The following is a 10,575-nucleotide window of genomic DNA, read 5'->3' on the forward strand; positions in this document are numbered from 1 at the left end:
CCGAGAAGGACTTGGGGGTACTGGTGGATGAAAAGCTGGACATGAGCCAGCAATGTGCACTCGCAGCCCAGAAGGCCAATCGTATCCTAGGCTGCATCAAAAGAAGCGTGGCCAGCAGGTCGAGGGAGGTGATTCTGCCCCTCTACTCTGCTCTGGTGAGAACCCACCTGGAGTACTGTGTCCAGCTCTGGAGCCCTCAGCACAGGAAAGACACGGACCTGTTGGAACAAGTCCAGAGGAGGGCCACAAAAATGATCAGAGGGATGGAACACCTTTCCTATGAAGAAAGGCTGAGAGGGTTGGGGTTGTTCAGCCTGGAGAAGAGAAGGCTCCAGGGAGACCTTATTGCAGCCTTTCAGTATTTAAAGGGGTGTGGTGGGTTTGACCTTGGCTGGAGGTTGAGGTCAGTTCATCACACATTGTTTCTGCCACTCCTTCCTCCTCAGGGCGAAGAATCCTCACACTCTTCCCCTGCTCCAGCATGGGGTCCCTCCCACGGGCTGCAGTGCTTCACAAACTGCTCAAGCGTGAGCCCTTCCCATGGGCTGCAGTCCTTAAGGAACAGACTGATCCAGCGTGGGTCACAAGTCCTGCCAGCAAACCTGCTCCAGAATGGGCTCTTCTCTCCATGGGTCCACAGGTCCTGCCAGGAGCCTGCTCCAGTGTGGGCTCTCCACAGGGTCACAGCCTCCTTTGGGTGCATCCACCTGCTCTGGCGTGGGGTCCTCCAGGGGCTGCAGGTGGATATCTGCTCCACCATTAATGTCCATAGCCTTCAGGGGGACAGCCTTCCTCATCATGGTCATCACCACAGGATGCAGGGGAATCTCTGCTCCAGTGCCTGGAGCACCTCCTCCCCCCTCCTTCTTCACCGACCTTGGTGTCTGCAGAGTTGTTTCTCTCATTCTCACTCCTCTATCTCCAGTTGCAGTTGCTGTTGTGCAGCAACTTTTTCCCCCTTCTTAAATGTTATCACAGAGGCGCTACCACCATCACTGACTGGCTTGGTCTTGGCCAGCAGCGGGTCTCTCTTGGAGCCAGCTGGTATTTGCTCTATCAGACATGGGGGAAGCTTCTAGAAGCTTCTCATAGAAGCCACCCCTGTAGCCCCGCCACTACCAAAACCTTGCCACGCAAACCCAGTATAAGGGGGCTTATAAGAAAGATGGGGACAGACTTTTTAATAGGGCCTGTTGCGACAGGACAAGGGGGAATGGCTTTAAACTAAAGGGGGGTAGATATAGACTAGATAGAAGGAAGAAATTTTTTATGCTGAGGGTGATGAAGCACTGGCACAGGTTGCCCAGAGGATGCCCCATCCCTGGGAACATTCAAGGTCAGGTTGGACGGGGCTCTGAGCAACCTGATCTAGTTGAAGATGTCCCTGCTCATTGCAGGGGGGTTGGATTAGATGACCTTTAGAGGTCCCTTCCACCCCAAACTGTTCTATGATTCTAAGATTTATAAATACCTCCTATCATATCTGGAAAAACAAGTCAGCCCTCTCTAATACAGCTCTCTGTTCATCCTCTCCTGGTCCCTTCCTCCTTTCTTCAACTGGAAACAGAAAAGCACTGACACTATTGAGACTAGTCTGCCTTCTAAACATCTAGTGCAAGATGATTTGTATTTCCATACCAATCATTCACCAGCATACACCTTCCCCCATAGAAGATGAGTTCAGTGAAAATTAAATCATATATGCTCCTATGTTTCTGTGTTTGCTTCTTTATCTTTTTTCACTTGGAAATATTAAAAGGCATTTTCCGTCCACAGTTACACTCTAACTGAATTAGACTTTGGCATTAAACAGACACTGGGGAAAGATCAAAGCAAATACTGAGATTAGGGCTATCCCTTAATTAAACAGAAATCCTCTCAAACTTTCACTTTCCCCATCACATGCAAAAACTCTTGCTTTGTCAAAGAAAGTCCCAAATGTTAATCCAAGCCAGCTGCCTACAATGGCAGCAAGTGCCATTCCCCACTAAAACATAGCAAAAAGTTCTCATTTATTCCTAGGGTTTGACTTCAATGACAGAAATGCAACACTCTACTCCATGAGCTCAATCTTTTGTTCCGGCTTAGTTGCTTTTCCAGCTCTCCACAGGATTGCTCCTCTTACACCCTAGGCCGTCCCATCTTTGCTAAAATCTACATGTGATCATTTACCTTAACAAGTCAACAAAACATTAATATTTTTCCAGCAAGAGCTATGATTCCTTAAGGAATGCCAATGAAATGTTAGGTTATCTCTACAGTAGTAAACTAAAGCCTTCCAAGGGCCTTTCTCTGACCAGGACACCAAAGGGCATGGTGGCAACAGCTCTTTCTCCACAACCTCTGTCTCCAAAAAGGAAGAGGCATACCCAAACTGCCAAGTATAAACAGCCTTTGGCCAATGCCAACTCCTAAACTCAGAATTGTCTCCAGTCTAAGCCCCAGCACTCTTTAATTTACTAGTATAATGTAAACTGTCACTGCACTATGGTATTGATAAGCAGTGATGCAAATATAGGACGTTAGTAAAAGATACATGTGCATTTAGGTCAATTTTCATAACCATACACACATACACATGCATACAAATCTCCAAACTGAAAATAAAGAGGTTAACATCTCCAGGAGATCTAGATTCATACTCAAAGCTTCAGAATTTTATTATAAACAAACTTTCAGAACATTCTGAATCTATCACCTTTTGGGTGGAAATTGCTCAGTGTTTTAATCTGTCTGGAGGAAAGGTGTTTAGAAAACATGCCAGGTGTTAGAGGGACTTTACCTGTATTTCCAGGGTATTTCCAATTGTTTTCTTACTTTCACAAGCAAATCTGAGTACTAAAACATTTGAGATAAACACTGAAATCTGATCTTTCAAAAAGTTTCCATGTCTCTCCTTGGAAATTATCTAGGGTTTTCTAAAACAGATCTTACAACATCTGGTTTCATAGATGCACGTTTCCAAAGTATGTTTGAGGCAAGGGAAGATTTTTATGGAGATATTTAGATATGCTGACCTCACTTTGGAATGAGTTCAGTGGTTGCCTCAAGTTCCTCACAGTTATTAAGACACAAATTAAATTATGCCAGGTATCAAAATGTAGCATCAGCATGTGCTAGGTAAGACACCTGACAGCATCATGAATTAAGTAAGGATGTTCCTATGTTACAAAATCTGCACTCAATGTCTGAGCATCCACCAGTATTGTAGATCTGTAAGCTAAATCAGACAAACCTTCATAAGAAGGAAGTAGCATTTAACTGACTTAAAAGAATACAAACCTTTCCTGAGAAACTGACTCAAAAAGGTGTTGTCATTCAACTAAAAAAGTCAGGCTTCATTTGAGAAATTTCACTGTCTATTTTTGGTCATTTTAGCAACACATAAAAACCTAGCTCAGAAAATTTAGGTGTCCATACAAAATTTTTTCACCTCCAAAAATAGCCAGAAACAATGCTAATCCCCAATGTGTCTCTCGTACTAAGTCAGATCCACACACTATCTACACTAGCATCCTTACTCTGAAAGTTAACCAAATATTTCAGGCAAAGATGCAAGAAAATTTAAGATGAGATAATCCATATAGACCATTGCCTACTAAAAATGCTGCAGTGGAGATCACTGGATAGAGCTTCATCGCTTTTAGAAGAATTTCTTGTTAACTGAGTCTGTGTATTTCCATTATCTTTCAAAATATAAGGTATAAGGCCCAAACCAGTCTTGTCAGGGGCAACAATGAAAAGAATTAGCTGTGCAGAATTACAAGCAAAGATATTAACTGAAAAGAAGTGAAATTTGCCATGCAAATACTGAGTCCCAAGCTTGTAGTAGGAAATAATCTTTTCCACTAGTAACAGGGAATTAATGTGGAACTCCTCTTGCAGTACACAAGAAATCATGATACCATTTTTTATAAGTTCTCTTTGCTTACCAAGTGCAACTCTCAAAGAGTTTAGGACTACTTACTTCCATACATTGAAACCTGTTAGATCATGTTCATTACTTGAGACACTTTTGATAAAACAGCACTGAGTCTTTTCGAACCCATTCTTTGAAAGGAACAAATATGGCTTGACATTATTTTCATCCATGTTCCTCTATCTATTGACTGTAAGATCTCAAAGGCCAAGTGAAGCCCTAGGGTGCTGTCTTCACAATTTTACTCAAGAAACACGCAATAGAAAAAACATTCAGCAACTAATTTCTACAGAGATCTAGTTTTCCACATCTCACATTTTGTATGTTTTGATATGCTCATCGAAGAGGTACTACAGGGTAAAAGAACCACACATTAACATTGAACTGCATGACGTGTGTTACAGAGCACCTACCACATTCTCTTCAATCCCATTAATTGACGTCTCTGTTACCTGTGCTTCTAATGCTTGTAAGTAGTCTCTCTATCTAAACACAAAATGGTAAGAAAAAAAGAGATGGAAACTACTTTACACTTTTCAGGTTGTATGAGGCATTGGCAGAGAAGGCAGTACACTTTTACATGTTCTTTGTTCGCTTCAAGCAAAAGTGCATACAGAAACACACAGTTCTTCAAGAGGCACCAAAAATGTTAGCAAAAGGGTACAATAATACCATTACCTTAATAAAGAGTAAACCAAAACATACTTGAAAAAATTGAATTCCAATTAGTTTAAAACTACAGTGTGTGGAGCACAGAACATTAATAGCCTGCAATAACATCTTCCAAAGTTTTTCATTGTAATTGGTAGCGGTAAGAGCAGCACTTAGTTTCCAACAGGATTCAAAAGCTCCAGGACTTTCAACTTTTTCCCCAAAACCAGAAGTTGTTGTCATGTAATAAAAGCAATCTGCTGTCCATCTTACACTAGCGGTCACTGCACTAATTGGTTATTAAGAAAAACATACATATGTAAAGTGAAGGAAAGATTCTTCTCTCCTGTAAGGCATACTTTCTCTTCTTCAGTGTCAAAACAATTTGTGGCAGGACAGCTACCTGTGAATTGCATTTGTGCTACCAAAATGAGAGAGTTCACAATATATACCAGACATTTAACAAATGAAATAACTCTTTGTCAAAAACAGTATTATTTTTACCAGTGTCTGGCACAATGGATTAAATCAATTATGAAAAATTTTAAAATGAATGAAATCTCTGTATAGATACAACTTAGTAAAATCTCTACAGAGATATGCAATTTATGATTAAATCCGAGTATGCCACACAGACTATTTTTTTTTCTTTTTATTGCGTTTTAATAAGCTTTAGCTCAAACATGCTTCTTTTATAGCTCTATTCATAACTTCTCTGTAAAAAACATGCTCTGGTTTGGCATGCACAGGCCACAGGCAGCCTTTGCTGCAGTGACCACGAGGTGGTAGAGTTCATGATCTTGAAAGGAGGGAAGAAAGCAAAAAGCAGGGTGCTAACACTGGGCTTCAGGCAAGAAGACTTGGCCCTGTTCAGGGATCAGCTTGGAAGAATCCCATGGGATACAGTCCTGGCAAGGGAAGTCTAGGACAGCTGATTGATTTTCAAGGATTACCTCCTCCAAGCTCAAGAATGGTTGATCCTGACAAGCAAGAAGTCAAACAAAGGTGGCAAGATGCCTGCATGGGTGAACAAGGTGCTCCTGACTGGACTGAGACAGGAAAAGCAAGCATCCAGGAGGTGGAAGCAGGGACAGGTGATCTAGAAGGAATAGAGAGACACTGTCCAAGTGTGCAGAGATGGGGTCAGGAAAGCCAAAGCCCATCTGAAGCTGAATCCGGTGAGGGGTGTGAAGAGCAACAAGAAGGGCTTCTACAGGGCACCTGATATTATGAGATGCTGAGAGAAAAGGCTCAGAGGAACCTTATCAACATATATACATACTGATGGGGGTAGTAAGGACGACGGACCCAGAACAGACAAGAGGCAACAAGCACAAGTTGAAGTACTGAAATACCAGCAGCAAAAGGAAGATAAGGCAAGAACAGTGATTAGGTAAGTGGACTGCAAGGTGGACTGAAAAACAGCTGAACTGCTGAGCTCAAAGGGTAGTGACGAGCAGCATGATGTCCAGCTGGAGGCCAGTCACTAGCGGAATACCCAGGAGGTAGATGCTGGGACCAGTACTGTTTAACATTGTAATTTATAGCCTGGCAATGGGACAGAGCACACCCTCAGCAAGTTTGCAGACTACGTAAAACAAGCAGGAAGGGTAATACACAAGATATTTGTGTGCCATTCAGATGAACTTTGAGAAGCTGGAGAAATAGGTCAATGGGAATTTCATGAAGTCCAAAGGAAAGTGCGAAGTCCTGCACTTGGGAAGAAATAACCTCATGCACCCATGCAGGCTTGGGGCAATTGGTGCTGGAAAGCAATTTTGCAGAAAAAAGATCTGGGGGGTCCTGGTGGAAACCATGTTGAGCATGATCAAGGACCACAAGCCAGCAATACGCCATTGTGGTAAAGAAGGCTGGCAGCAGCCTGGGCTGCATGAAGAAGATCGTCCCCAGCAGGTCAACAGAGGTGATGCTTTCCCTCTCCTCAGCACTGGTGAGACATCTGGAGTGCTGGCTGGCATAACATGGACATACTGGAGCAAGTGTAGGGAACTGCATGAGGAAACACAGACAGCTGGGACTGTCCAGCCCAGAGAAGAGAAGGCTCCGGGGAGATCTTATCAATGTGTATAAATACCTAAAGGAGACAGTAAGAAGACTGACCCAGACAGATCCAGAACAGACAAGAGTCAACGAGCACAAATTGAGATACAGAAAACTGCATTTAAACATCAAAGAACTTATTTTGCTGACAGGGTAGTTGAACACTTAACAGATTGCCCTGGCAGGCTGTGGAGTCTCCACAGTGGGAGATACTCAAAACCCAACTAGACACAGCCCTGAACAACCTGCTGTAGTTGATCCTGTTTTGAGCAGAGGCATTCAACTAGGTGATCTTCAGAGGCCACTTCCAACCTGAACAGTTCTGTGATCCTTGTCATTATGTAGGTGTTTATTCTGTCTGTTACCACTTCATTATGCCTGAGCTAGAAGCAGTAGCTTCTTTGGATCTGGAAGCACAATTTTTACTATATTACCTACAGTATTTTGAGGTGGAACACATACTTCCTATATCCACTATGAATATTTTAAATGAATAATTTATATAAAAGATGAATTAAATATTTTGCTGGGACTTGCAACCTAAGCCTTTCTGAAAAAGTCACGATGCCAGACATGAACTCTAGTTACTGCTTTTGAAATCTTCTATTGACCTTAAAAGATGTTGGAGTGTTATATCTGCAGGGAGAGTTTGCTCTTTTGCATATAACCATTTTTAAATGCAAATCTGCTGGAAACAATAAGGACATAGATCTATAAACCAATGAAGTGAATAAATGCCTAGTTTATAAATTTCTTATCAGGTATCACTACTCTAGTTATTTCCTCATTGTTTATAGCTATCAGATCTTTCTCATGTTGAACAGTATTTACCTTGTACATTATTAGAGATCCATAATTTGAGTTGCAAAGAACGAGCCCACAGCAAACCCCTCCCCAAACAGTTCTTACAGATTTGGTTGGAATTCAAGAAAATATATGTTCTTAGCTTGCAATCTAATAACAGCAAGCATGTTTAAAGTGACAAAAAAATCAGTACGTTACAGAAGGCCTGTCATTTTGATGGACAAGGCTTTAGTATCAAACAATGAAAGGCTGAAACAATCTGAGTCAGATACATGCTAAAAGTGATGAAAAATTCTAAGAAAAATCTGTGACTTTTCCCAAAGCATATCCATTCTCACAAATGAACCAGGGCCAGGACATGGACAGAAGTCACCCATACTAATTAAATGTCAGCTTACTCCTTGATACAGTTTGGCCTGGGCTAACTAGCATTCCTCAGCAAATGCCCCAGCACAGGTCAGGAGACAGCACTGACGAAAAACTGTGTCTAATGGGCGGTACGTGCGAGGCAGAAAACAAACCACTTGCTTCTAAGTGAGCTGTCACTTGTCCTTGGGTAGCATCCTCACAGCATTCACTCTCCACCCCCTCCTTCCTGCCTTTTTTGGGCAGTACTTAGCCTCACTTGCACCTCATAACCCTAGAAAATTCAGTCATGCAGATGCATCAGCCCCAAGCATGACACGGGAAATATTAAAGGTACAATCTTTAATTTTTAATAGAAATTGTAAGTTAAAAAAGTGTGCACTAGCCATTTAATAAGTTGCAGAGATATTTACCCTTTCCCCCAAATTTTTATGAAGTAACTGCTATTTAAAAAAAACAAAAACAAACAAACAATGAAATACTAGGAATACTGCCCTTCTATGAGGTAGTAATGGAAGTAAATTGGAATTATAATCTCCAGTACAGTGTATAGCTCAGTAAATATTTATATTTTAGCATTTACATTAAATGTTAACAAACATTATGCTCCTTATTTATAAAAAAGTCTTGTTAGACAACAATCAGAATATAAAATCTCACTGCAACATATTAAGGAAGTATATCATGCTTAAACCTTATAAAAATTAACATAATGCTTTTACCAAACAATTTAAAAATATCAGCATGAACAATTTACCCTGAAGAGACATAGCAGGACCCAAAGCTAAAAAAACCCAACCAAACAGAATGCTAGTCAAAACAGAATCCACTTGCATTTTTAATGGCTCCCAAAGTCTCCTTCAAAAACCCAGTCCCTATTAATTAATATATGCCAAATGTTCTAAAGTCACTACAGATTTGGACTGCTAAACGTTTTACATACTCAATTAGCAAATGCATTCCTCAACACTGCAGCTAGGAATCAAGCTAGAAGAATGCATTGGCATATGTTGGCTTCACTTGCAATTAACATTTTATTGAGGACAACTCCAATCCCTATTTTCCATTTCATTTTAAGAGCAGTTTGTAAGCAAGGATTACTTTTTAGTTCTCAAAGAAAGTGAGATGGGCGTATTTTGACAAGAAAGGAATTCAGCTTGCCAAATAGCTGTGCAAAAGTTTACCCACGGTGTCCCTTTGCCAATTAAGATCTAGATTCTGTCATCCTTTAGTCTGACTCTGTGGACATTTTCAAGCAGTCCTTACAAAATATTTATCAACATCTTTTAATTAAGCCCATACCTTTTTTTTTTAGAATTGTTTAGTTCAAAGGAACTAAGAATACCATTCCTGTACCCTGAACAACACAAAAGGCATTAAAAATTCCATCAGTCTTAGATTTCCAAGAGTCCCTTCCAATTTGCAATCTGAAGCAAAATATAGAAGTCTTCCTTGTCTACATACTATCTGAGCAAGACAGCACAACATATGGCACAGGCATTTTTTTTTCAAGATTAAAGAAAATTAAATTAATGAAACAGATGATGCCTGCTGAAAAACAATGAATATAATGAAGCATCCATTAAAACAAGAAATATGCAAACTTTTAATTTACTGTAATGCCACTCCTAATTAGCACCACATGTTTGTTTATGTATATTATAGATGCCTGGAAAGAGCTGCCATTCTAACATATCGTTCTCCTATCACTATGTTATACCACCTAACTATAGGCTGTTACTTAATTCTATAGGACTCCTCCCTTTCCCATGATCATCTGCTGTATTTTCCTTAATTTTCAGCTCTGCAAAGAGAATGGCACTTTAAAGACCTCTCTAATATCTTGAACCTTCACTATAAGTCCAGAAGATAGAAAAGCCTTATCATATTGCTGCAGGGATTATGAAACTCAGAAATATGTTATTTTTGTTCCTAGTACCATACTCAGAAAATAATTTGCAAGCACATTGATACGGACTTCTAAGAATATCCTACAAATACCTTTAGTCTACATGATCTTAAAGAAAAGAGTGTGCTACCCAAAGAAGTAATTAGTCAAGAAACAAGCTACACTCAGTGTAGTTTTATTGTGAGTGGCTAACTAAAGTACAGGAGAAATATGCAGACCTCAAGGGAAAACAATCTCTCAGACACACATACTTACACCTGTCTTGGGTGGCTGGCCAGGCTGGGCCAAGGGACCTGTAGAATGATCCAACAAAGTCAGAGCTGATCACCTTGGAGCAATGCCATCCTCTCCAGGCTCTCCTCCCAGTCCATCCTGGTCCCAGCTTCAGTTTGCTCCATCATCCATCCCCACTCCCCTGCATCGCCAGCAGCTGCTACATCTCCTCACAAGAAGGCCTAAGCCCCCAACCTGCAAGAAAACCCAGTCTACTACCTACAGCTGAAGAAGTTAGCCCTTCCCAATTCAGACCTTTTATATATATCTTGCCCAACCCTTTTCCTCCGTTAGCTGGAATGAGCAACAGCTGACATTAAAATAGCAGCTCACACTGTCAGCAGCCCTGTCTCTTCATGGACATGCCACCAAAGAGAGGAGAGCTGGGCAGGATTATGGCATTAGAAAGGTGCCTGAGCATCTCTACCCCTGTCCTAGGAGGAAGCAAGAGTTTTTAACCAGTAATGAGCATGTGATGACCCCATGGTGAGGGGTCTGGAGAACAAGTCTTATGAGGAGCGGCTGAGGGAACTGGGGTTGTTTAGCCTGGAGAAAAGGAGGCTGAGGGGAGACCTCATCACTCTCTACAACT

Source organism: Aptenodytes forsteri, unplaced genomic scaffold, assembly GCF_000699145.1.
Source record: "Aptenodytes forsteri isolate BGI_AS27 unplaced genomic scaffold, ASM69914v1 Scaffold94, whole genome shotgun sequence".
Classification (NCBI taxonomy): domain Eukaryota; kingdom Metazoa; phylum Chordata; class Aves; order Sphenisciformes; family Spheniscidae; genus Aptenodytes; species Aptenodytes forsteri.